The sequence below is a fragment of the Hypanus sabinus genome, chromosome 20 (genome assembly GCF_030144855.1).
Source record: "Hypanus sabinus isolate sHypSab1 chromosome 20, sHypSab1.hap1, whole genome shotgun sequence".
Lineage (NCBI taxonomy): Eukaryota > Metazoa > Chordata > Chondrichthyes > Myliobatiformes > Dasyatidae > Hypanus > Hypanus sabinus.
Window position 1 is genome coordinate 52,558,421 of NC_082725.1, and position 27,734 is coordinate 52,586,154.

Below are 27,734 nucleotides of genomic sequence, written 5' to 3' on the forward strand. Positions count from 1 at the left end.
TTACCTTTCTATGCATATAACACACTTAAGAACGTATGTTTCAGTGCCGGGCTCTGGAAGTTCCCGAGTTCGATTTAGTGACAGATCGCTATGGAGTGCACTCTCCACCGTGCCGGGTTGATGTAGAGGATCAAATACCCAAAACCCCAAAACCCAATAATTAAACCACTGCATTGCTTAGTAATAATTGTAGCTTTCATAGGGGCACAGCCTTTCTCACTTTATCCTTCAAAATTGTTCTGATCGTTGACCGATGGCATTTCACCTCTTTCCGATCGCTTTATTATTTCCACTTTATTTTCAATCGTGATTGTGATTATTTTCATGAGCAGAAACACTGCGGATTCAGATCTCTGCTGCTGGGTCCTAACGTCCACCACGCTGAGAAAGGTTAAATAAGGTCTTGGGTTCTGCTGGGTCCTAAGGTCCTCCGCATTGAGACAGGTTGATTAAGGGACTTGAGCATCCACGAATTTTGGTATTCGCGAGGGGTCCCAGAACCAATCCCTCGCGGATAAGGAGGGCCAACTGTACCTAGGAAGGCAGGTGCAACATGATAGTACTTCAGATCAGAAGGAATGTCTGTTAATCTTTACCAGCATGGCTCAATGCTGGTAAACTGTGATGTAAAGGATCCTGCTCTAATCCCTGTGGTATAGCTGATTCATGCAGGGGACAAGAGGCCCACTTTTATTAAGCTTCATGTTTGGCCTAAGTGAAGGAAGACTGAATAATATAGTGGATTGACCATGCTCAGAATTCAATCACTTACACTGGAGCTATTGCCTGAATACAAAGGTTTGAGTTCAATTCAATTCAAATTTAATTGTCAATCAACTATACTTGAATACCCATGAATACAGCCAAACCAAACAATGTTCCTCTGGGGCCAAGGTGCAACTCACAACACCAACAGTCATACACAGCACAAGGCACATAAGAAAGCAACACACACAAAATGCTGGAGGAAGTCAGCAGGTCAGGCAGCATTTATGCAAAAGAGTAAACAGTTAATGTTTTGGGCTGATAACCTTCATCAGGACTGGACTCATCGCCCTGCTGATTTACTCCAGCAGTTTGTGTGTGTTGATTTGGATATCCAGCATCTGCAGATTTTTTCGTGATTGTACACGTGTAAAGTGCTTCAGTTCAATGCTGAAGATTCTGCCAGTTCTCTGGAACTATTTTTTTTGCATGTAGAAAATGTGGGTTCTGGGAACATGCAGAGTAACAAAGAGATGTGTTGAGTCTAGTGTTTATTTTAAAAATATACTTAATTCAGAATATGTACTGTTTATGGTAAATACAAGTGGTCCACATCTTTCTCTGTTCCATCAATTCAATACATCCTTTTACAGTGCGTCATGAAGAAGGATATGAGAGTGTGAATTGAATTCTATCTATATTTAATGCTGAGAAGTGTGAGGTTCTACATTTTGGCAGGAATAATCCAAATAGAACATACAGGGTAAATGGTGGGGCATTGAGGAATGCAGTGGAACAGAGAGATCTAGGAATAACGGTGCATAGTTCCCTGAAGGTGGAGTCTCATGTAGATAGGGTGGTGAAGAAGGCTTTTGGAACGCTGGCCTTTATAGATCAAAGCATTGAGTACAGAAGTTGGGATGTAATGTTAAAATTGTACAAGGCATTGGTAAGGCCAAATTTGGAATATTGTGTACAGTTCTGGTCACCGAATTATAGGAAAGATATCAATAAATTAGAGAGAGTGCAGAGACGATTTACTAGGATGTTACCTGGGTTTCAGCACTTAAGTTACAGAGAAAGGTTGAACAAGTTAGGTCTCTATTCATTGGAGCGTAGAAGGTTGAGGGGGGATTTGATCGAGGTATTTAAAATTTTGAGAGGGATAGATAGAGTTGACGTGAATAGGCTGTTTCCATTGAGAGTAGGGGAGATTCAAACGAGAGGACATGATTTGAGAGTTAGGGGGCAAAAGTTTAAGGGAAACATGTGGGGTTATTTCTTTACTCAGAGAGTGATAGCTGTGTGGAATGAGCTTCCTGTAGAAATAGTAGAGGCCAGTTCAGTTGTGTCATTTAAGGTAAAATTAGATAGGTATATGGACAGGAAAGGAGTGGAGGGTTATGGGCTGAGTGCAGGTAGGTGGGACTAGGTGAGATTAAGAGTTCGGCACGGACTAGGAGGGCCGAGATGGCCTGTTTCCATGCTGTGATGGTTATATTCATTACAGCTTAAATTGGCTTTGGCATGAAACCTAAACCTGCCTGGATTCACTGTTGGTTAAACTGCTCAAAGTAAATAGTCCTCTCCTCTACTGTTAGCTGGGGGATTACATCTTAGCAAATGAAACTTCTCATAAAACCATCAATGAATGATATGTATAACAAATGATCTGCAAGTCGAGCAGCATCTGTAAAAGGAATTGATGTTTCAAGTCAAAACCTGCATCTAGATTAATTATATGCAAAATATTATCAGCAATATAATTGTTTTATCAGGACAGCAGCAATCGCAAAAGGTGATTATTGAAGTTTAAAAAATTAAAATTAGTTTTGATTCTCCATCTCCCACAGCTGGATACAACAATCAGCTGGTGTTCCTCCTGCTGTGTTACAATACAGTAATACTAATCTTGGCTGATTAACAGTGAGAAGAAAGAAAGATTGAACTTCATCACTCGATTCCCTTGGTAGCAGGCTGCTTCTCATAGACAAGTAATCATGGTGATTTTTCATATATTTCACAGCTGTTGACACTGGGAAAATGTGAAGACTGGCAGGTGTAATTGTTCAGTCCCAATGCTGCCTTACAATTTACAAGCTTTTAGTGCCAAGCATGCATTAACTAATCTCAAAGTATTGATCCCATTTGTAGACTACGGCCTGTTCTGCCACGTCTACACTTTGAAATTCCCATAATAATCCACAAATTTGAACATTAGAATCCGTGAGTATATACATAAAATAATTTTTAAACTAATACAAATCGAGCAGTTGCTAATACATTCCAATTAGCTGGTCTTATTTTTATTGGTAAAATGAAATCACACCAGCTAGTTACTGATTACAGCACAAAAAATAAATGAGGTTTTTAATAGGAAGTGATTGTCTAAAAATAAATTGCCAGATGAAGACTAATATAACAATGCAGACACATGCAACAATAAGCTCTCTAAATCATGTTTCCTCCATCAACATATTTAATTCATCAAAGTCATCTGATGTACTGAATTGGTACTACAAGGTCATTTGCCATATGCTGGCAAAACGATGCAGTCTGAAACTTCTCCCTCGTAATGATTATTCGAGCTCTGAGGTGGAGTTACAAAGCAGGGTTCAAAGGAAGGTTGCAGGGCTTAAACAGACAGAATCAGTGAAAATTTACACACAATTTATTCAGGTAAGAGAAAGGAAATTGTAGACACAATCATGGAAGCCAGGCAGTAGGAAGAAATACAGTGCGTGCCAGAAATCAGGCTTCAATCTTTAACATGTTCTGTTTTTCAATGATAGTCTTCAGAAATTCCCTTCGGTAACTTCTGATGTCAGACAGACCAGCCTGTAGTTCCCTAGCTTGTAAATAATGGAACATCATTAGCCACTTTCCAGTCATTGGGAACTTCACTAATGATGAAGCAAGAGCCTTTGCAGTTTCAATGGTTCAACAGTTCAATGGTCCAATTTAGTATCAATATTCAGTATACCACCTGAAATTCTTTCTCTTTGCAGACATCCACAAAATAGAAGAAAACCACAAAAAAATGAAAGACAGAAAAATGTTAAAATCCCTAAACACCCTCCCCACTCCCACGCACAAGCAGCAGTAAGGCATCAGCCCCCCCCCCCTTGCTTTTCCCCATTTGTTCCAGCAGGTAGAATCAGTCCCCCCACCCACCACACAAAGCCTCCAAAGAGGCCATCAAAAACTACAGTCCAAAACCCAGCACTTCAACATGCCATGCACACTCGCCTTCACTAACAAGGGGGAGAGAGGAGTTATCCCTTCCACAGCAAGTGTGGGATCAACAAACAGCTTGCAGTTACGATGATACAGTCTGATAGAGAGAATCGAGCCCATGGGGGCAAGCAAGGCCACACCCTGAGGCACGAGTCTTCCAGACCATTCCTGGATTTTTCAAGATGGTGAACTCTGGGAGTGGAATCTCACGGCTGTGAAGATCTGCAGTTTGAGTGCAGCTGTAGATCATGGACTCCAACAGAACCTTTCGCCACCCTGAAAAGGGGAAAAAAGACATTAAAGAGAGACATTTAAGCTGTTTCACAGATGAGCTCAAAGAAGTTGCCATCTGGTGCCTTCTAACCTTCAATAGTTTCTAACCTTCCACAAAGTCCAAGGGTGCACATGGGCAGTCACTGGGGATTTATCCACCTTAGTGCACTGTAAGGCTACAACTGCCTTCTCTCTGGTAATACAAATGTCCCTTGAAAGATCGCTAATTGCTTCCCTCATTTCTTGAGCAACCATAATTTTCTCCTTTGTAAACACAGAAGAGAAATATTCATAAATATTCCCTACACTTCCTGCAGAGCAAGACAAAGGTAGCCCTGCTAACCTCTGAAGGGACCAACTCTCTCCCTGCCTGTCCACCCTTTTACTCTTGATACACTTGATGTAGCTGAAAACACTCCCGGGATTTTCCCGAATTCTATTTGCCAGATCCAACTCATAATGTTCTTGCCCCTCTTGGTCTCTCTCTTAAGAGTTTGCTTAATCCTTTTGTAGACATCAAGGGATTCACTTCTCAGAAACATAGAAAGCCTACAGCACAATACAGGCCCTTTGGCCCACAAAGTTGTGCTGAACATGTCCCTACCTTAGAAATTACTAGGCTTACCTATAGCCCTCTATTTTACTAAGCTTCATGTACCTATCCAAAAGTCTCTTAAAAGACCCTATTGTATTCGTCTCCACCATTGTTGCCAGTAGCTCATTCCACACACTCCCCACTCTCTGAGTGAAAAACATACCCCTGACATCTCCTCTGTACCTACTCGCCAGCACCTAAAACCTGTGCCCTCTTGTGGCAACCATTTCAGCCCTGGGAAAAAGCCTCTGACTATCCACACAATCAATGCCTCTCATCATCTTATACCCCTCTATCAGGTCACCTCTCATCCTCTGTTGCTCCAAGGAGAAAAGGCCGAGTTCACTCAACCTGTTTTCATAAGGCATGCTCGCCAATCCAGGCAACGTCCTTGTAAATCTCCTCTGCACCCTTCCTATGGCTTCCACATCCTTCCTGTAGTGAGGTGACCAGAACTGAGCACAGTACTCCAGTTGGGGTCCTGGATCTCCTAAACCAAATGTACCCTTCCTTCATTTTTTTGACCAGAGCCTCATTATCTCTTGTCAGCCATGGTTCCCTAAACTTGCTGGAACATGCTGCTCCTGGACTCTTGATATCACACTCCTAAGAGCCTCCCACTCGTTAATCATTCCTTTCCCTTCAAGCAGGCTCATCCAGTCAAGCTCTGCAAGATCCTGCCCAACTTCCACAGAAGCATCCCTGCTTCCAGTACTGGACCACATCCTGTAGGTCTGTCCTGTCCTTTTCTATTATTATCTTAAAATGAATAGAATGTCCTTATATATGTTTATGTACTCCGGCTTGTCCTCAAGTCACTTCCATTTCTCAATTCTTGAAGCTAAATTAGGAAAAATACTGGAATACTTAGCTTTGGGTAGGCATTCAAGCACTTAAAGGAGTGGGGAAGACATTTGGATTGTATAAATTAAATAGATGTATATCTAAAAAGTATCTAACATCATTCATTAATTAATGAAGTGCAATTGGGCTAAAAATTTGGGAATTGTCACAGTAAGCAGTACTCATGCACATCAGGAATTACTAAGCAGCAAGAGCTAAAGGTTTGAATTCACTGAACCGATCCTACAAATGTCAGTCATTGATAGACCTCAGGTCTTCAGATGGACCAGTGAGATTATTTTCATTTTCTTGCCAGTTGGTACAGTTCTTTCATCACGACTCTCCATGGCAATTTTACCTGATTGCACAGGCAGATGGCAGAATTGGTTCATTGACTACTACAGTTATCTCTGAAGGTATGCACCAGCCAGAAAGAAGCACAAAACACAACGTCGACACAAGAGCTTTATCAGACATTATGTGATCATTATTCCCGATGGGAATGAAATTGGATTGTCAGTGAAAATTGTGCCTTCAGAGTGAGAAAGAAACAAACTGAGAAGTATGCTTCTTTATTTTCAGTAGTCAGTTCGTTGAACTTTTGCAACATTGGACAGGAATCCCAGGTTTAAAATGTTGAATTACAGTGCACCATGTCAGTGTATGGCCTGCTGGATACATGTAGTCTACAAGCCCATCAGCAAAGTAACTTTGTTCTGCATAGGGTTCTTCACTCCTATAGTAGTACAAATAAGTTAACTATGAAAATCTGGCCAAAGTACTATTACAAATAAGGAGCAACTGTAATTAATTAATTCTCCTTTCTTTTAGGCTATATGGAATTTCAAGATCAAACTCTGCTCTTGTTTATTTTACTGGACCAGATTTTAAAAAGTCTGTGATTCTTTTCTGTTACTAAATAGGTTTTTTTCTTACATAACAGGAATGAATGATCAGCTGGTTGAGTGATAGTTGTGAGCAGCTTCAGGTTCCTGGGAGTCAACATCTTAGAGGTCGTGTCATGAAGAAGACACTTCAGTTGCTCTACTTTGTTAGGAGTTTGAGGAGATTTGCAATGTCACTAAGACTCTTAAAAATTCCTTAAATGTATGGTAGAGAGATTCTGAGTAGAGGCATCACAATGCAGAGGGTTGCAAGAGGCTGCAGAGGGTTGGAGTCTTAGTCATTTCCATCATGGGTTCAACCACTGAGGACATCTTCAGGAGGCAGTGCCTCAAGAAGATAGTAGCCATCTCTAAGGACCCTCACCATCTGCAACATCTCTTCCCATTACTGCCATTAGCGAGGAGATACAGGAGCTTGAAGATCCACACTCAATTCAGAAACCGTTTCTTGCCCCTCCGCCATCTGATTTCTGAATAGTCTGTAAACACACAAACACCACCTTGTTATTACTTTTTTTATATTACTTATTTATTATGTAATTGAAAGCAATTTTTTGCCTTTGCACTGTACTGCTGCCTCAGAACAACAAATTTCATGTCATTTAAGTCAGTGATAATAAATCAGATATCGGATTCTATTCTTCCTATGACAAAGTGTATATTTTTGAATGTGCTGACCAGTCATTTTAAGACAAGAGTGAATTAAACATGAACAATTATTAATCTTCACTTTTTATTGACAACTTGAATTGTTTCTTAACCCAATCAACTCCTAATGTCTGTCACCTTGAAAGCCGGCTGAGCAAATCTTTCTCTCTCTCTTTTGTTCTGTTTGTTCACAGTCAGACTCCCATTTTGTCCATGTTATTTTACCAAAATAGCCAAAGCTGCACTGTTACAGAAAAATAGGACAAAGCCTAAACAAATACCACGGCGGCACAGCAGAGAAAAAATAATTGGAAGTTAAAATTATGTACCAAAGTAAAGAAACAGAAACCCGAAATAGAAACAAACTTGGGCTCTGGCAACTGTAAAAGAAATCTGATCTGCACAACGTGATATTTTCATGTAATTACATACAATTACCCTTATACTTTAATAAATGCTTAGATTATCACAGATTTTTATATAATGTGTGCAATTATGTATCATTATATGTATGTGGAATGCTTTCTAATTACATATAATCACTGCATCTGCAATGGTAACTCTACAATCTCTTTTAGAGTTGTCCACATTCAGCTTGTTATTTCCTATTGAAATCACAGGAAGACTGACATTAAGAAGCAGTGCTGTATCCATTGTGGAACTACAGTGCTGTTAAAAACTGTACATATCCATTCAGATGACTTTCATTTTGTGCTGCTCTACCATGGGATGGACTAAATTTCTCCATTTGGCTCTGACACTACCTATGACAACTTCCCATGCCATTTATTGAAACTGGAATTGGAACTGGTTTATTAATTTCATTTGTACTGAATACGGCAAAGAACTTGACTTAGAAACCATTCGTAAAGAGCAATGATTCAGGAACCTTTCACTACCATACTGATTCTAAACAGGAACTCATGACCACTGACCCCCTTCTGGATTCAGTTAATGAGATGCACCCATCACCAACACCAGTTAATAACAGACGACACACTTTTCTTTGGGTCTGCAGATGGTAAAAATAAATAGGGAGATGTTGGAGAGTGTCTTTTTTTTTGTGTTTGTTTGCATTCGGATTGACCTGCAAATGATTCTGATGGGCATGAAACCTCGGGGGAAGATTTAACAAAATCAAGTGATTCTTATTACATGTATGAAATTAGTAATTGGATATAGTTTTATGTAATTATATTAGAGGAACAGTATGGAATAGAAGAAAGAAAATAAAGTATCATCTAGTAAGAGAGCTGCATGCAAAGCATCACCCATCTTCTTTAGGAATTGGAAGGTTGCACTGATCCTTTGTAGGTAGGAGTTCTGTATTAGATTCACAAGTGGGAGAAGGGAGGGTATTAGGCTATCAGTCACTAGCGTGCATGGTCACCTGGGCAAACAACCCTATCAGTTCTCCTGGGAGAACAATTCTTCACTTTGAACTCTAGAGTTTGCTCCCCATCCTACAGAGCGAACGAGTTAAGTTCAGCACTCGTAGGATCTCTATTGGTGGATGCTAGGCAGGTCTGATGATTTGATCCTAATGCAGTGGGGAAAGGAGCTGAGAGGCTGATTGCAAATTAAATGCTTGGGTAGTATTCTATTTCATATTGCTTCGCTTGATAATCACAGAAAGACTGACTAAAGAATATTTTATGGAGAACAGTATTAAGATTTTATTCATTATTAAGCAAGAAATTAATTTAAATGTATTTCTTAATGAAAAGGTACAATTCCAAGCATATACTTAAGGCTTAGTTGACAAGCCTTTGAGTTCATTTCTTATATTAAGACAACTCTCAGTGGTCACATTATTAGGCACACCTGGACACCTGCTCGTTAATGCAGATATCTAATCAGCCAATCAAGTGGCAGCAATTCACTGCATAAACACATGTCGGCATGGTCAAGAGGTTCAGTTGTTGTTCAGATCAAACATCAGAATGAGGAAGAAATGTGATCTAAGTGATGTTGACCGTGAACTGATTGCGTGTTTGAGTATCTCAGAAACCACTGATCTTCTGGGATTTTCACGCACAATGATCTCCAGAATTTACAGAGAATGGTGCGAGAAACAAAACAACATCCAGGGAGCTGCAGTTTTGTGGGTAAAAGCGCCTTGTTAATGAGAAGTCAGAGGAGAATGGCCAGAGTGGTTCACGCCAACAGGAAGGAGACCGTAACTCAAATAAGCACGCACTACTCGATGGGCCAAATGAACTAATTCTGCTCCTATATCTTATGTTCTACAACAGTGGAGTGTAGAAGAGCATCTCTGAATGCCAAACCTTGAAGTGGATTGGCTACAGCAGCAGAAGACCACACCTGTTCCTTATAAAGTGGCCAGTGAGTGCATGTTTCCTTAAGGATTTTAAGTTCAAGTTTAATAAATATGTTTTGGATCTATAATTGCTAAAGGCTTCATGTAGGAGTAAAAACCTCATAGCTGATTTCTTGGTAATATTTAATCAGCTTCCTACTCATCTCCTTGCCAAGATCTAGAAAATCCATCCCTCCTTGACAATCTGAAAAATATTACAGGCCTTTCATCCTATTTGGGAAAAAAGTATCTGTGGTTTTATGTAGTTGGGTGGAGGCCAGTCTCAATCTACACTGCTGGCTAATGAGCCTGTTACTGAAGTAAAAAAATGCTCATTATTTTCTCCTTCATTTTACTGCCTTTCTTTGTTGGTTGAATCTAAAGTAAAAAAAAGGCTGTAAATCACTGAGTTTAATTATAAACTTTGGTAACATAGAATTCTTTTTCTTCAACAAAACGTTGTTGCTTTTGGTATTTTAAATAAGGAGCACAGATTAAAGACGTCATCACGTTCAGAATTTTTAATGTGGTAGAGCAACTCTTTCACAGCTCCAGTAATCCAGGTTCAGGTGGTGATGGAACCAGTCAGAATAATCTTCTCGGTACATCTGTAGAAGTTTGCAAGGGTCTTGGGTGACATATCAAATCTCCTCAAACTCCTAACGAAATAGAGCTGCTGGTAGAGCCTTTTTCATGGTTGCATCAATGTATTGAGGCTAGGATAGGCCGTCTGAGATGGAACTTGAAGCTTCTAACCATTTCCACTGCTGACCCCTCAATCAGGACTGGTGTGTGCTCTCTTGATTACCCCTTCCTGAAGTCCTTGGTCTTGCTGACATTGAGGGCAAGAATGTTCTTATGACACCACTCAACTATCTGCTCTATCTTGCTCCTGTACACCTCCTCATCGCCAGCTGAAATTCTGCCAACAACAGTGGTGTAATGAGTCCATAGTCAGATCAGCCATGATCTCACTGAATGCGAGCAGGCTCAATGGGTCAGATGGCCGACTCCTGCTCCAATTTCTTATATAATGAGCATATTTATAGATGGCACTTGATCAGTGCTCAGTCTTGCAATCATGAGTGTAGAGGGAGTAGAGCAGTGGGCTAAGAATGCATCTTTATGGTGTGTCTGTATGGATTCTCAGCAAAGAGATGTTATTACCAATCGGTACCAAGTTGAAATGAATTGAATTGACTTTATTACTTACATCCTTCATATACACGAGGAGTAAAAATCTTGACATTATGTCTCCATCTAAATGTGCAATGTGCAATTTATAGAAATTTATAATAAATAGTATGTACAACAGGACTGTCAATACAACAGAAATACAATTGTATCAGCATGAATTAATCAGCATGATGGCCTGGTGGAAGAAGCTCTCCCGGAGCCTGTTGGCCCTGGCTTTTATGCAGCAGTAACATTTCCCAGATGGTAGCAGCTGAAACAGTTTGTGGTTGGGGTGACTCGGGTCCCCAATGATACACACTTGTCTTTGTAAATGTCCTGAATAGTGGGAAGTTCACATCTACAGATGTGCTGGGCTGTCCCCACCACTCTTTGCAGAGTCCTGTGATTGAGGGAGGTACAGGTCTCATACCAGGCATTGATGCAGCCAGTCAGGATGTTCTCAGTTGTGCCCCTGTAGAAAGTTCTTAGGATTTGGGGGCCCGTACCAAACTTCTTCAACCGCCTGACGTGTAAGAGGCACTGTTGTGCCTTTTTCACCACACAGCTGGTGTGTACAGACCACATGAGATCCTTGGTGATGTGTATGCTGAGGAACTTAAAGCTGTTCATCAGCTCCAGATCCATTGATGTCAATAAGGGGTTAGCCTGTCTTCATTCCTCCCATAGTCCACAACCAGCTCCTTTGTTTTTGCAACATTGAGGGAGAGGTTGTTTTCTTGACACCACTGTGTCAGGGTGATGACTTCTTCTCTGTAGGTTGCCTCATTATTATATGAGATAAGGTCAATCAATGTAGTATTGTCAGCTGACTGTGCCCTCTTGATGAGGAAGTCAAGAATCCACTTGTAAGGGTCTGAGACCCAGTTTTTGAAGCTTGTTTATTAGTACTGAAAGCATTATGGTGTTGAACGCCAAGCGATAATTGATAAACTGCAGCCTGTTGTCCAGCCGTTAGAGCCAATGAGATTGCTCCCATTGTAGACCTGTAGTGGCAGTAGGCAAATTGCAGCAGGTTCAGGTCCTTGCTCAGGGAGTTCATTCTAGCCAGGACAAACCTCTCAAAGCAGATGTGAGTTCTGCCAGGCGATTGTCATTGAGGCAGCTCACTCTGCTCTTCTTGGGTACTGGTATCATTGACGTCCTTCTGAAGCAGGTGGGAAAGTTCAAGTGAAGCAGTGAGAGCTTGAAGATATCCTTGAACTCTCCAGCTAGTTAGTTGGCACAGAATTTCAGAATCTTACCAGGCATACCATTGGGTCTAACACCTTGTGAGGGTTTGGCCTCATGAAGTTTGTTCTAATACCAGACTCCAAGGCAGAGATCACAAGCTCTCCAGATGCTGTGGGGATCTACACAGGCATAGTTTTATTGTCCCTTTCAAAGTGTGCATGAAAGACATTGGGTTCATCTGGGGTTTGGTGCAGAGGAGCTCAGTGCCTTTTGTGCACACTTTGAAAGGGTTGCTGATGCAAGATCAGTCTTCCAGGGAGCGAATCTGTAGAAAGCATCTTGCCTGGAGGATGTCCCTGGCTGCATCTTTAGATCCTGCACAGATCAGGTGACAAGGTTATTTGTAGTCATTTTTAGCCACTCCCTGTTTCAATCTGAGCTTCCAAATTCCTTTAAGGAAATCTCTATCACCTAGTACCCAAGATAGTGTGCCATATTAACTATTGTCCAGTAATTCTGTCATCCACCATCATGAAGTGCTTTGAGAGGCTAGTCATGACACAAATTAACTCCAGCCTCTCAGATAACCTTGACAATGCACCTGCCTCTGAAACAGGTCTATTGTCAATACCATCTCTCTGCCCTACTCTCATCTCAGGAGCATTTGAACAGAACATCTACATTAGACTGTTTGTTGTCTACTGCTCCACCTTCAATATTATAATTCCAAACAAACTCATCACCAAGTTCTGAGACCTGGGAGTTAATGCCTTCCTCTGCAACTGTATCCTCAACTTCCTGACCAGCTGACCAGGAAGTACGGATAAGCAGCAACACCTCTGCCAGGATTATTCACAACACCATTACGCTGCATCCTCAGCTTCCTACTGTACTCCCTGTACACTCATGACTGCATGGCCAGATTCTGTTGAACTCGTCTATAAGCTTGCAGATGATACCACTCAAATTGTGATGAGTCAGAGTACAGTAAGGAGATAATGAGCCTTATAGTGATAGTGACATGGTGTTCTGCCAACAAGGTCAGAAAAACAGAAGAACTGGTCATTGACTTCAGAACGGGGACAGTGCACATGCTCCAGTTTACATCAACTATGCTGTGATCGTGAGAAGTTCAAAAGTTCAAAGTAAATTTTATACATGTCACCATATGCAACCTTGAGATTCATTATCCTGCGGGCACACTCAGCAAATCTATAGAATAGTAACTATAACAGGATCGATGAAAGTTCAACTAAATTGCAGAAGACAACAGACTGTGCAAATATAAATAAATAGCAATAAATAATGAAAACACGAGATAACAAGATAAAAACAAAATGCTGGCAGAACTCAGCAGGCCAGACAGCATCTATGGGAGAAGGTAGTGACGACGTTTCAGGCCAAAACCCTTCATCAGGAGTGAAGTAACATGGGATGGTCGAGGGGGGATAAGAAGTGGGGGGAGGGATGAAGTAGAGAGCTGGGAAGTGATAGGCTGGAGGGAAATGGGCTAGAGGGAAGGTGGAGAATTATGGGAAATAAAAGAGAAAGAAAAGTAGGACTGGGGGGAGATTATATTGAGGGGGGGGGAAAAAGAGAGAGAAAGAGAACCAGACTAAAATAATAGATAGGGATGGGGGCAAGGGGGGGGCAGGGGTATCAAATGGAGGTCTGTGAGTTGGATGTTCATACCGGCAGGTAGGAGGCTACCTAGGCGGGAGATAAGATATTGCTCCATCGACCTGTGTGTGGCCTCATCTTGACGGTAGAGGAGGCCATGGACAGACATGTCAGAGTGGGAGTGGTCTGTGGAATTGAAATGTGTGGCCACAGGGAGATCCTGCCACTGCTGGAGGACCGAGCGCCGGTGTTCGGTGAAACGGTCTCCCAGTCTGCGGCGGGTCTCCCCAGTGTATAAATGGCCACATCGGGAGCACCGGATACAGTATATCACCCCAGTTGACTCGCAGGTGAAGTGGTGCCTCACCTGAAAGGACTGTCTGGGGCCTGGGATGGTGGTGAGGGAAGAAGTGTGGGGGCGGGTGTAGCACTTCTTCCATTTGCAGGGATGAGTGCCCGGAGGGAGGTCGGTGGGGAGGGATGGGGGGTTGAATGGACAAGGGAGTCGCTTAGGGAGCGATCCCTGTGGAAAGCCGAGAGTGGGGGGGGAGGGGAAGATGTGGCTGGTGGTGGGATCACGTAGGAGGTGGCGAAAGTTACGGAGGATTATGCGTTGGATCTGTAGGCTGGTAGGGTGATAGGTGAGGACCAGGGGGACTCTATCCCTGGTGGGCTGGCAGGGGGATGGGGTGAGAGCAGAGGTGCGTGAAATACGGGAGATGCGACGGAGGGCAGAGTTGATAGTGGATGAAGGGAAGTCCCTTTCTTTAAAAAAGGAAGACATCTCCATTGTCCTAGAATGAAGGGCCTCATCCAGAGAGCAGATGCGGTGGAGGCAGAGGAATTGAGAGAAAGGGATAGCATTTTTGCAGGAGACAGGGTGGGAGGAGGAATAGTCTAGGTAGCTGTGGGAGTCTGTAGGTTTGTAGTAGACATCGGTGGATAGGCTGGCTCCAGAGATAGAAACAGAAGGATCTAGAAAGGGGAGGGAGGTATTGGAAATAGACCAGGTGAATTTGAGGGTGGGGTGAAAGTTGGAGGCGAAGTTAATGAAGTCGACGAGCTCAGCATGTGCGCAGGAAGCAGCGCCGATGGAGTCGTCGATATAACGTAAGAAACGAGGAGGACAGATACCGGTGTAGGCTTGGAACATAGATTGCTGCACATGGCCGACAGAAATGCAGGCATAGCTAGGACCCATGCGGGTGCCCATGGCTACACCTTTAGTTTGGAGGAAGTGGGAGGAGCCAAAGGAGAAATTGTTAAGGGTGAGGACTAATTCCGCGAGGCGGAGAAGAGTGGTGGTAGAGGGTGACTGGCTGGGTCTGGAATCCAGGAAGAAACGGAAAGCTTGGAGACCTTCCTGGTGGGGGATAGAGGTATATAGGGACTGGACGTCCATGGTGAAAATGAGGCGGTGGGGGCCAGGGAACTTGAAATCTTTGAAGAGATGTAAAGCATGGGAAGTATCACCGACATAGGTGGGAAGGGATTGAACAAGGGGAGATAAAACAGAGTCAAGATAGGCAGAAATGAGTTCAGTGGGGCAGGATAACAAGATAGAGTCCTTAAAGTGAGATTATTAGTTGTGGGAACATCTCAGTGGATGTGTAAGTAAGTGTAATTCCAGAGCCTGATGGTTGTGAGGCAGTAACTGCTCTTGAACCTGGTGGTGTGAGTCCTGAGGCTCTTGTACCTTCTTGCTGATGGCAGCAGCAAGAAAAGAGCATGGCTTGGATGGTGGGGATGTCAGACGATGGATACTGCTTTCCTATGACAGTGTTTCATGTAGATGTGCTCAATGGTTGGGAGGGCTTCACCCTTGGTGGACTGGATTGAATCCACCACCTTTTGTAGGATTTTCCATTCAAAGGCGTTGGTGTTTCTGTACCAGGCACTGATGCAGCCAGTCAATACACTTTCCACTGCACATTCATAGAAATCTGTCAAAGTTTTAGGTGTCATGCCGAATCTCTACAGACTCCTAAGGAAGTCGACATGCTCCTGTGCTTTCTTCACAATTGCACTTACATTCTGGGTCCAGGACAGGTCCTCTGAAATAGTAACATCCATGAATTTAAAATTACTAACCCTCTCCAGACCTGATCCTTCGATGAAGACTGGCTCATGGACCTCTGGTTTCCCTCTCCTGGAGTCTACAATCAGTTTCTTGGTCTTCCTGACATTAAGTGAAAGATAGTTGCTATCACTCCACTCAGCCAATTTTCAATCTCCCCCCGTACGCAGATTCATCATCACTTTTGATTTGGCCCACAACGGTGGTGTGGTCAGCAAACCTGAATATAGTGTTGGAGCTGTGCTTAGCCCCACAGTCGTAGGTGTAAAGCTGAGTGGAGCAGGGGCTAACACACAGCCTTGTGGTGCATCTGTGTTGATGGAGATTGTGGAGTAGATGTGATTGCCAATCCAAACTGACTAGTGTTGGCAAGTGAGGAAATCCAAGATCCAACTGCACAAGGAGGTATTGAGGCCAAAATCTTGGAATTTACTGATTAGTTTTGAGGGGATGATGGCATTAAATGCTGAGCTGTAATTGATAAAGGACGTCCTGATGTATGCATCTTTGCTGTCCAGATGTTCCAAATTGAAGAGCCAATGAGATGGCATCTCCTGTGGACTTGTTGCTCTGGTAGGCAAATTGGAGCAGATCCAAGTCACCATTCAGACAGGAGCTGATATGTTTCATCACCAGCCTCTCAAAGCACTTCATCACTGTGGAAGTAAGTGGGTGATAGTCATTGAGGCAGGTCACAAGCTCTTCCTGGGCACCAGTATAATTGAAGCCTTCATGAAGCAGGTGGGTACCACACAATGCCAAAGTGAGAGGTTAAAGCTCACAGTGAACACACCAGCCAGTTGGTCAGCACAGATCTTTACTTCTTGGCTAGGTACATCTTCCATCCTTGGACTCACTTTACATCACACGCTGTCAGAGCAGTGCTGCCAGGATAATCAAGGACACGACCCACCCAGCCAACACACTTTTTGTCCCTCTTCCCTCCGGGAGAAGGTTCAGGAGCATGAAGATTCGTACGGCCAGATTTGGGAACAGCTTCTTTCCAACAGTGATAAGACTGCTGAACAGATCCTGACCTGGATCTGGGCCGTACCTTCCAAATATCCAGACCTGACTTGCACTACCTTACTTTCCCTTTTCTATTTTCTAATTATGATTTATACAAACGTTTGTAATTTAAAATTTTATTATATTTAGTTCGATTTGTACTTCAGAAAGTGTGAAGCACAGAAACAAATATCACTGTGATGATTGTACGCTCTAGTATCAATTGTTTGGTGACAATAAAGTATTAAGTAAGTAAGTAAGTACCCTGTCCAGTCTGGACGTTTTCCTTAGATTCCCCCTCCTGAAGGAAGCCTGCACATCAGCTTCAGAAACTGACATCAAAGAATCATCAGGAGATGTTGGGCTTCGCAACAATTCCTTCATATTCTGATGGTCAAAGTAAGCATATAAAACATTGAGCTTGTCTGGAAGTGAAGCCCTGTTGTCTCCCATGTTGCTTGAGGGGATCGAGAGCTTCTAGTTCCTAGGAATGAATATCACCAACAGCCTGTCTTGGTCCAACCATGTGGACACCACAGCCAATAGTGCCTTGGCAGGGTCAGCTGAAAAGCCCATCTCACCATCTTGAAAGGTCCACCATAGCAGGGAGAGAGGATCTTGGAGTCTGTGTGGAGAGGCAGATGCCACGTAGACAACCACATCCACTGACCAAGTTGGAAGGAGGGAGCCGGCCTGCACCCATGGTTGGCCTGATGTTGTTGGCTCGCTGAGGCACAACTAACAGCTGCGTGGACTTTTCTCTAGGCCCTTCCACACCTTGCCACTGCTGACCCAGCAGAGTGAACGGCAACCTCTGGCTGGTCTCTCGGAACAAAATGGAGCAACAAAGGCACACTGGGGGTTTCAAAGGCTGGCATACTGATTGATGCATTGACCAGTTAATTGTGGGCCATTTCTGCCCATAACAGCATTGAGCTCTAAGACCCAGGGTTGTCGGAGGCAAAACAGCGCAGCTCCTGATTGGCCCTCTCAGATTTCCCATTGGATTGAGGATGGAAACCCGAGGACGAACTCACAGAGGTGTTAAACAGTGAGCAAAAGGCCTTCCAAAACCTGTAGGCGAACTGCGGGCGCCAGTGTGACACGATGGCCTTCGGAATTCTATGATCCCACACCACCTCTGTCACCCCAAGTCCACCCTCACCTGTCTACATTTGGACAGAGCGCTGATCTGGGGTGAGGTGTGGACAAATCGGGTCAGGCGCTGAGCGCTGATGGACTCAGGTGCAGAGGAGAGCCAAGTGGGCCTTAAGCTCACCATCAAGGTAACCCACTTGCCAGAGTCCTCTGGTGAGCCCTGGCTTTGCCCTGCAGTGCCACCTCAGTAAAGGCATTTCCCCTCTCCTCCTCTCTTCCTGTTCCTTTTGGGTGAGGAGGGACCAGCCAGTTGCATTGGCCCCTCTTCAGATTGACCTTACAGGGGGCAAGGTGGTAGGCAGCCGAGCCCGCTCTCTCGGCCCCTCACATATACGCTGGCCCAGTCCAATGTCACAGGGAATTCCCCCCCAGTCGCGACTGCCCAGCTTATCCTTCGCTAATTCAGACAAAGCTATGAGGAGGGCTTCATCTTTCTAATGGTTGTCGGTTCCCAGAGCCTGAAATTCAATGGAGTAGGCTGCCTCTGAGTGGGTCCCCTGTCTCAGTTTTGCTGCTGCTTCTCATCCCCGGTGGGGTGGTCAAAAACCTGCACAGCGAGGTGGTGAAGGTCTCCTGACTATCACCTACGCGGATCGATGCTCCTGCCCGGAAAGCATTGAGATCATGTGAGCGACCTGGGCCCTCTGTGTGGGAAGCGAGTCAGCTGCAGCTCAGTAATGAGAGGACATTGAGTCACAAAGCCCCGACAGGCCTCCGGGGGGCTACCAAAGCAAGTTGGGTGAGGAAGGGGGTTCTCTGCGACACCTCGCTCATGGGGTCTGCTGGGGCCAGAACTGTTGCAGAAGCTGGAGCTGGGAGAGTTGGAGGCGGCTGGGCTCACATCACAAGGGCCACCTCTGCCGTCTGTGTGAGGGTAGCTGCAAGCTGCTGTATTCACCCAGGAGAGTCCCCTGGTTGTCGAGCATCACTCGGAAGCTCTCATCGTCTGCTGTGCCCGTGTTGTGGCGCAGTCTTGCTGTAATGATGCAGGTGGGTCTGAGCACAGTTGCAGACAGAGACAGTGACAGTGTTGGTCAAATGACTTCAATCTTAACTTCAACAGTCAGTACAACGTCTCGCCACATTCACTTGTTCAGATTCCAACTAAAGTACACAGGCAACTTAAGAGTTTGCAGAGAATAGTACAAAAGGTAAGTTGTCTCACAAGATCCAACCCTTCAGGAGAATATCCACAAAGCAAACGGGGTGTTTCCACAAATTAGATCCCAGGTAAATTTTTTTTCTCAGAACTGACACAGGTAAATAATTCCACAGAGCATGACTAATTCTAGCAGTTGATTCTAAGGAGCAGAGTGAGTATCAAGATTGAGCAACTGATAGCTTTCAACCCCTCTCAGTCAGCCTCAGGTGTGTCTCAATCCAATTGAGATTCCTCCCAGTGATAAGGGGTGAGGACCTCTGTCCAGACAGGCAACAGCAGGTGGTGTTGGCGCCACCAGCTGGGCACTTTAGGTGTCACAACTCTGCTATTATAAGACTATTGAACAGTTCCCCAGTATTGTACAATAGACTCTTGACCTCATAATCTATTGCTTTATGATGTTGCATTTTATCATCTATCTGCACTGTAGTTGTTACACTTTATTCTGCACTCTGTAATTGTTTGATGAATTGATTTGTATGATCAGCATGCAAGACAAGTTTTTTCACTGAACTTGGTACGTGTGACAGTAAGAAATCAATTTCAATTCCATCGTCAGTAAGTTCCTGGGTGCCAGTATCCTGGACCCAACAAATTGATGCAGTTACAAAGAAGGCATGAAACTTATTAGGAGTTTGAAAAGATTTGGTATGTCCCCAAAAGCACTCAAAAATTTCTACAGATGTATTGCGGAGAGCATTCTGACTGGCTGCATCACTGTCTGGATCGAAATAAGCAGCAGAGAGCTGTAAACTTAGTCAGATCCATCATGGACACTAGCCTCCATAGGATCCAGGACATCTTCAAGGAGCGATGCCACGAAAATGCTATCATCAGGCAGGAGGTACAGAAGCCTGAAGGCATTCACTCAGTGATTCAGGAACAGCTTCTTACCCTCTGCCATCCAATTTCTGAATGAACATTGAACCCATGAACACTACCTCACTACTTTTTTAAAATCTATTTTTGCACTACTTATTTACTTTAACTATTTTATATATATGTGTGTGTGTGTGTGTGTGTGTGTGTGTGTGTGTTTTCTATCTATTATTATGTATTGCATTGTACTGTTGTTGCAAAGTCATCAGTTTTCACGACATGTGCCAGTGATATTAAACCTGATTTTGATTCCGATTCTGGTTCTGGTGTTGTGCTGTAGCTACCTGCCTTGCCTCTGTGCGAGCACTCTTGTCTTCAAGTGTGAATGTCATTGCCCCAAAACAGTCTGGAGGACACAGTTCAGGATGACGTTTGAGTGAGACACTGGAGGCCAGCTGTACTTTCTTCAGGTATCATTGGTCAGGTGGGGTTTGGTCATAGCTCTCTCAGTGAATATAAAAGATCCTGCCAGCACTATCCCAGTTAGAGAACCCAGGTCTCAGACAATATTTGTTTCTTTGTCATCGTCAGTGTGACATAGTATATTGTCTTGGCTTCATTCCCAGTTCTTGGTATTTTCTGTGTATTACAGACAGACAGACATACTTTATTGATCCCGAGGGAAATTGGGTTTCGTTACAGTCGCACCAACCAAGATCAGTATAGAAATATAACAATATAAAACCATAAATATTTAAATAATAATAAGTAAATTTTGCCAAGTGGAAATAAGTCCAGGACTGGCCTATTGGCTCAGGGTGTCTGACAGTCCGAGGGAGGAATTGTAAAGTTTGATGGCCACAGGACGAATGACTTCCTATGATGCTCTGTGTTGCATCTCAGTGGAATGAGTCTCTGGCTGAATGTACTCCTGTGCCTAACCAGTACATTATGGAGTAGATGGGAGACATTGTCCAAGATGGCATGCAACTTGGACAGCATCCTCTTTTCAGACACCACCGTCAGAGAGTGCAGTTCCACCCACAACATCACTGGCCTTACGAATGAGTTCGTTGATTCTGTTGGTGTCTGCTACCCTCAGCCTGCTGCCCCAGCACACAACAGCAAACATGATAGCACTGGCCACCACAGCCTCGTAGAACATCCTCAGCATCGTCTGGCAAATGTTAAAGGACCTCAGTCTCCTCAGGAAATAGAGACGGCTCTGACCATTCTTGTAGACAGCCTCAGTGTTCTTTGACCAGTCCAGTTTATTGTCAATTCGTATCCCCAGGTACTTGTAATCCTCCACTATTTCCACACTGACCCTCTGGATGGAAACAGGGGTCACTGGTGCCTTAGCCCTCCTCAGGTCCACCACCAGCTCCTTAGCCGTTCTCACATTAAGCTGCAGATGATTCTGCTCACACCATGTGACAAAGTTTCCCACCGTAGGCCTATACTCAGCCTCATCTCCCTTGCTAATGCATCCAACTATGGCAGAGTCATCAGAAAACTTCTGAAGGTGGCAAGATTCTGTGTTGTAGTTGAAGTCCGAGGTGTGGATGGTGGAGAGAAAGGGAGACAGGACAGTCCCCTGTGGAGCCCCAGTGCTGCTGACCACTCTGTTGCAATATTGCAGTATTAATAATGTAATGACAATGACTACTCTTGAACAGACTTTAATGGTTACAAAACTCACTGGGATGTCCTGTCCTCTTGAAACACTCATGTTCCCTCTTCATTTCATTTTTCTATTTAGAGATACAACATAGAATAGGGGTTTCCAGCCCAACAAGCCACCTATATAACCCTAGCTGAATTGCGGAACAATTTACCAATTAACTTACTAACTGGTATGTCAATGGAATGTGGGAGGAAACCCGGGCACCCTCGTGTGCTGATGTGAAGGATGTAAAAACTTCCTACAGACTGTGTTGGAATTGAACTCTGAACTGCGAGGCCCTGAGCTGTGATAGCCACAGGCTAACTGCTATGTTACCGTGCCACCTCACTGTTTAGCTGCGAGGTAGTTCTGCTGCTTGTGTCCTCATTCAGTTCAAACATGCTTCACCCACGTGGTTAGAGCTGTCCACTGGCTTCTAAACATGGTCACTTCTCTGATGTAATAGTATTCAAACCTATTAGCTTTTTCTCAATCACTGTAGCCTCATTTCTGAAAAAAACACAAAAAGAGATTCACAGTTCACCTTTGAAGATATTTCTTAAGCCGGCTCACAAAATTACATTTCAATTTTTAAATTAAACAAGCAGTAAAAAGCAGCAAATTGCTTCTGCAGAACAGCATGATGTCCTGGCGGAAGAAGCTCTCCCGGAGCCTGTTGGCACATGCAATTAGAACACCATTTATCTCTACTAATGACACAAAACACACAGAAATTGCAAATGACAATGATTTACAACAGCCCCCCACTGAGCAGGATCTTAGATCCTATGGACAATTTATGATGTCTTGGTAATTGTACATGTGCTTTGGTCTGATAATACCTCCTTTAAATATCAATGTGGATGCATGAGTCTTGCCCTTCCCCAAAGTGATGTGCAACAATGGTGAACTTCTTGAAGTCGGAGTGTTAGAAATCCCTTTGGTTTCCTAGAGAGAGAGAGAGCTAGGAGCTGGGACACAATGAGACAAGCAAGAACAGCAGTGACAGGAAAGAAAGTTGTCAAAGGGGTGAGGTGTGGTTGAGTATATGATATTGAATCAGTCTGCTTTTCTCCACACTTGATTTTCTCTTCCACTGAAGTCAGGTGGATTATAAATAGCCTGTTGGATCATTTTCACAGCTATATGTTTTTGCAGCTGCTGCAGCCAGACTTCACTCTATACTCACAGATGAGTGCTATTTCTGTACATTTATTGGGATACAATGTGGAATAGGCCATTCTGGCCATCCAGCAATTCCCCAACTTAATCCTAGCCTAATCACGGGACAATTTACAATTAATCAATAATTTACTAATTAATCTGCCAACCAGCAGGTCTTTGGACTGTGGGAGGAAACCAGAGAACCTGGAGGAAACTGACATGGTCATGGAGAAAATGTACAAACTCCTTCCAGGGAGTGGCAGGAATCGGACCTGGGTCACTGGTACTGTAAAGCATTGCGCTAAGCACTACACCACCGTGCTGACGCACTATGCAGAATTTAATTATCAGTAAACTGAAAATTGCACACCGTTGTGGTTTGCTTCTTGATTTTTACATGATAAATTCCACTGTCTGCTATTTATGTGAACTTCCCTGTGAGATGTAAACATGTTGTGTCCCAATGGAAGTACTGCAATATCACTGGCTGTGTGGGGCAATTACAGGATAACAAGCTGCAGAAACAGGGCTTTCAACATGACAGCCTGTGGTCACTGGTGAAGGGGCAATAGAAACAAATACCAAGAAAAGCTGAAAGCTTTTTGAAGGAGCTTGTGCTATCACCAAGAATTAACTGTTTGCCTTCAATTATAACTTATTACTGCAAAGAGCTAGTCTCTGTTAGTTCTTCCTTTCGACGGGAACTTGCAAATCCAGCTTGAATTTTTTCATAGTTCAAAATTCAGAGTAGCTTTATTATGAAAGAACATATATGTCACCGTACACACCTGCGATTCATTGTGTTGCAGGGATTCACAGTAAATACAAATAAACACAATAGAATCAAGGACAAACGGTCAATGAGCGAAAGATAACCAACTGTGCAAATACAAAAAAAACCCAAAATAATAATAGTAAATATATAAGCAATACATATTGAAAACATGAGATGAAGAGTCCTTGGAAGTGAATTCATCGGTTGTGGGAACAGTTCAGTGATGAGGGAGGTGATATTGAGTGGAGTTATCCCCTCTGGTTCTAGAACCTGACGGTTGAGGGGTAATAACTGTTCCTGAACCTGGTGATCTGGGTCCTGATGCTTCTATATCTCCTTTCTGATGGAGGGAGTGAGAAGAGAGCATGGACTTGATGGTGGGGGTCCTTGATGATGATTTTTGCTTTCCTGCAACTGTGCTCCTTGTAGATATGCTCAATTGTAGGCAGGTCTTTACCCATGATGGACTGGGCTGCATCCACTCCTCTTTGTAATCTTTTCCATTCAAGGGCATTGGTGTTTCTATACGAGACTGTGATACAACCAGTCAATATACTCTCCGCTGCACATCTGTAGAAGTTTGCTGAAGTTTTAGATGACATGCCAAATCTTGACAAACTTCCTAAATAGAGTCACTGCCGTGCATTCATGGTAATGGCATTTAGGCGTTGGACTCAGGGGAGATCCTCTGAAATGATATCACTGAGGGATTTAAAGTTGCTGACCCTCTCCACCTCTGATCCCCAATGAGGACCGGCTCACGAGCCTCCGGTTTCCTCCTCCTGAGGTCAGTAATCAGCTCTTTGGTCTTGCTGACATTGAGTTGTTGTGGCGTCACTCAGATAGATTTTCAGTCCTGTATACTGAGTCGTCACCACCTTTTATTCGGCCAGTGACTGTGATGTCATCAGCAAACTTAAATATGGCATTGGAGCTCTGCTTATCCTCACAGTTGTAGGTATAAAGTGAGTAGAGCAGGGGTTAGGCACACAGCCTTGTGGTGCACCTGTGCTAGTGAAGATTGAGGAGGAGAATGATAGTATTGAACGTCTTCTGTTTGTGTTGTCCACTTCCAATACTGCAGTATTCAGTCAAAACTTATTAGTGTGACATCAGTCGACTTGGTGAGCCGAAAGTAAGGTAAGACGGCAAAACAATTCACTAATATATTATCAAGAGAAACCAGCACCAATTAGGGTTGACTTTTTCTTCTGTCTGTCTACTTTCTCTCTAATTAGTCTATCAAATAGATAGCTTCTTCAACAGTTGATTACCGCAGAAAGCCTAGCCTCACACTATCATCTGTTGTCCTATCACACCCCCCATCTACCCTCATGTTTTCGACAACTTAAAAATGACTTGCTTTCTCCCTTTATCTTTTTATCCTTTTCATCTTTGAGCTACAGTGTTAATTCTGGTTCTCTCTCCACAGCTGCCACCTGACCTGCTGAGTATTTCAAGCATTCCTTGTCGCTATTACTTCAGATTTACTGCATTTGCTGTTTCATCATTGAGGATAGACACCACTTACTGCCAATTTGCCTGATGTAAATGCAACACGTATGTGCCAATATTCCCCTGAACCTGTTAAATAATTTAGCATTTCAGTGGAAAGAACAAGAATGTCAAATGAAGATGTTAGACATCAGGCTTGCTTACAGATGTGGGAAATAAATTTAGCAAAATGATCAACATTTGGCCGTGAGACCAAGAATATTTCCATGAATATATTCATATAATTAAGAAAATATCATTGCTCCGGGGAATTATTTCCACTGGAAGAGCCAACTCTTTATCTTCTTTAATGTCTTTTTTGATCTTATAATTATCTTAGGAAAAGCTTAGCTTGGTCACAGAACCTGGGTAGTGAAAGGCAAGTATATTTTGCCATTTTAGTTTTTTGTCAAGTGCACAAGTATGATGACACAGATACAATGAAAAACTTTCTTGCAGCAGTATTACAGAAAAATACATTCAAACAACCCATCGAGCATGAATTATACACAGCTCTACAACTTACTTACTGCCTGTAATGCCACTCACGTTTAGGGCAGCAGTGAAGGTCCTCCACCTCTGTCTGGAGGACCAGTGGACCACTCTTAGTCTGGCCTCCACCCTTTGACCTGTTTGACATGGGTAACCCTACCAAAAGACAAAGCACAAGGCCATGACTCCAGACAACTTAGCTGTCCACATCATTGAGGAATGCAAGCCTCCAAACCCTACGACAAGGTTGTGGTCCTCTTGGAGGCCAAACTAGTGAAGAAAAAGACAGTAGCAAACAAGGCATTAGTCCAATAAACACAATCAGAGATGAACACATGGTAGACAAAAAAAGTGGTCTGTGGTGTTTTGTTGGTTGAGCTAGGATTAGGATTATCTGGGTAGTTCCAAGATCCTGATAGTTGTAGGGAATTAGATGTTCCTGAACCTTGAGGTGTCAGACTTTTTGGAAGTCAATTAACAAAGCTGGACCCTCAGAATATTTAAGGTAGGTTGTTTATTAAATTCGATCATTACACATACTGTAACAATAAACTTACAATGACAATGGAACTGATTTGGAGGTTTTTGAGAATTAAAGACGCTATTGAGAGTAGCTACAGAGACACTAGGGCACTAAGTAAAAAATGATCTTTCAATATTTAAACCATAGAATCATAGAACACTACAGCACAGTACAGGCCCTTCAGCCCTCCATGTTGTGCTGACCAATATAATCCTTAAAAAAAAGTACTAAACCCATACTACCTCATAACCTTCCATTTTTTTTTCATCCATGTGCCTGTCTAAGAGGCTCTTAAATACCCCTAATGTTTCAGCCTCCACCACCATCCCTGGCAAGTCATTCTAGGCACTCACAACCCTCTGTGTAAAAAAACTTACCCCTGATGTCTCCCCTAAACTTCCCTTCCTTAATTTTGTACCTATGCCCTCTGGTGTTTGCTATTGGTGTCCTGGGAAACAGGTACTGACTATCCACCCTATCTATGCCTCTCATAATCTTGTAGACCTCTATCAAGTCCCTTCTCATTCTTCTACGCTGCAAAGAGAAATGTCCCAGCTCTGCTAACCTTGCTTCATATGACTTGTTCTCCAATCCAGGCAACATCCTGGTAAATCTCCTCTACACCCTCTCCATAGCTTCCACATCCTTCCTATAATGAGGTGACCAGAACTGAACACAATACTCTAAGTGCAGCCTCACCAGAGATTTGTAGAGTTGCAACATGACCTCTCTACTCTTGAACTCAATCTCCCTGTTAATGAAGCCTGGCATTCCATAGGCCTTCTTAACTACCCTATCAACCTGTGCAGCGACCTTAAGGGATGTATGGATTTGAACCCCAAGGTCCCTTTGTTCATCCACACTCTTAAGTAACTGACCATTAATCCTGTACTCAGTCTTCTGGTTTGTCCTTCCAAAATACATCACCTCACTCTTGTCCAGATTGAATTCCATCTGCCACTTTTCTGCCCAACTCTGCAGCCTGTCTATATCCTCTTGTAACCTTCGACAACCTACAGCTCTATCCTCAACTCCTCCAATCTTTGTGTCATCCGCAAACTTACTCACCCATCCTTCCACCTCTACATCCAGGTCATTTATAAAAATCACAAATAGCAGGGGTCGCAGGACAGATCCCTGCGGCACTCCACTAGTCACTGACCTCCAGGTAGAATACTTTCCTTCCACAACAACCCTCTGCTTTCTTCCTTTAAGGCAATTTTTTATCCAAACAGCCAAGGTTCCACTTATCCCATGCCTCATGACTTTCTGGATGAGTCTCTCATTAGGGACCTTGTCAAACGCTTTGCTAAAGTCCATGTAGACCACATCCACTGCCCTTTTCTCATCAATTTCTTTTGTTACCTCTTCATAAAACTCAATCAGGCTCGTGAGGCACAATCTTCCCTTCTCAAAGCCATGTTGACTATCCATGAGTAGACTGTACTTCTCCAAATGCTCATAGATCCTATCCTTAAGAATCCTTTCCAGTTGTTTGTATACCACCGATGTAAGACTCAGCGGTCTATAGTTCCCAGGTTTCTCCCTATTACTTTTTTTCAACAAGGGAACTACATTTGCCATTCTCCAGTCCTCCAGCACTTCCCCTGTAGCCAAAGAGGATTCAAAGATCATGGCTAATGCTCCTGTGTGCTCTTCTCTAAATTCCCACAACAACTTGGGGTGTACCATATCCAGCCCTGGGGATTTATCAATCTTAATGTTTTTAAGAAGATCCAGCACTACTACTACTTTAATCTCCACATTGTCCAGCACACAGGCCCACTCTACATCGACCTCATCCTGATCAAGATCCTTTTCACTTGTGAATACTGAGGCAAAGTATTCATTTAGGACCTCCCCAACCTAGTCCGCTTCCAGGC

At 43.4% G+C, this 27,734-nt stretch overlaps 1 long non-coding RNA gene across 1 annotated transcript; it reads right to left on the minus strand.

The window, feature by feature from the left end:
* Window positions 1-3,875: 3,875 nt before the first annotated feature.
* LOC132378538 (uncharacterized) lies at window positions 3,876-26,467 on the minus strand. Its single transcript, XR_009507090.1, has 4 exons — window positions 25,386-26,467; window positions 21,740-21,913; window positions 6,923-7,037; window positions 3,876-4,218 (listed from the first exon to the last, which is right to left on the minus strand). It is a non-coding gene; the product is annotated as an uncharacterized LOC132378538 (long non-coding RNA).
* Window positions 26,468-27,734: the final 1,267 nt, after the last annotated feature.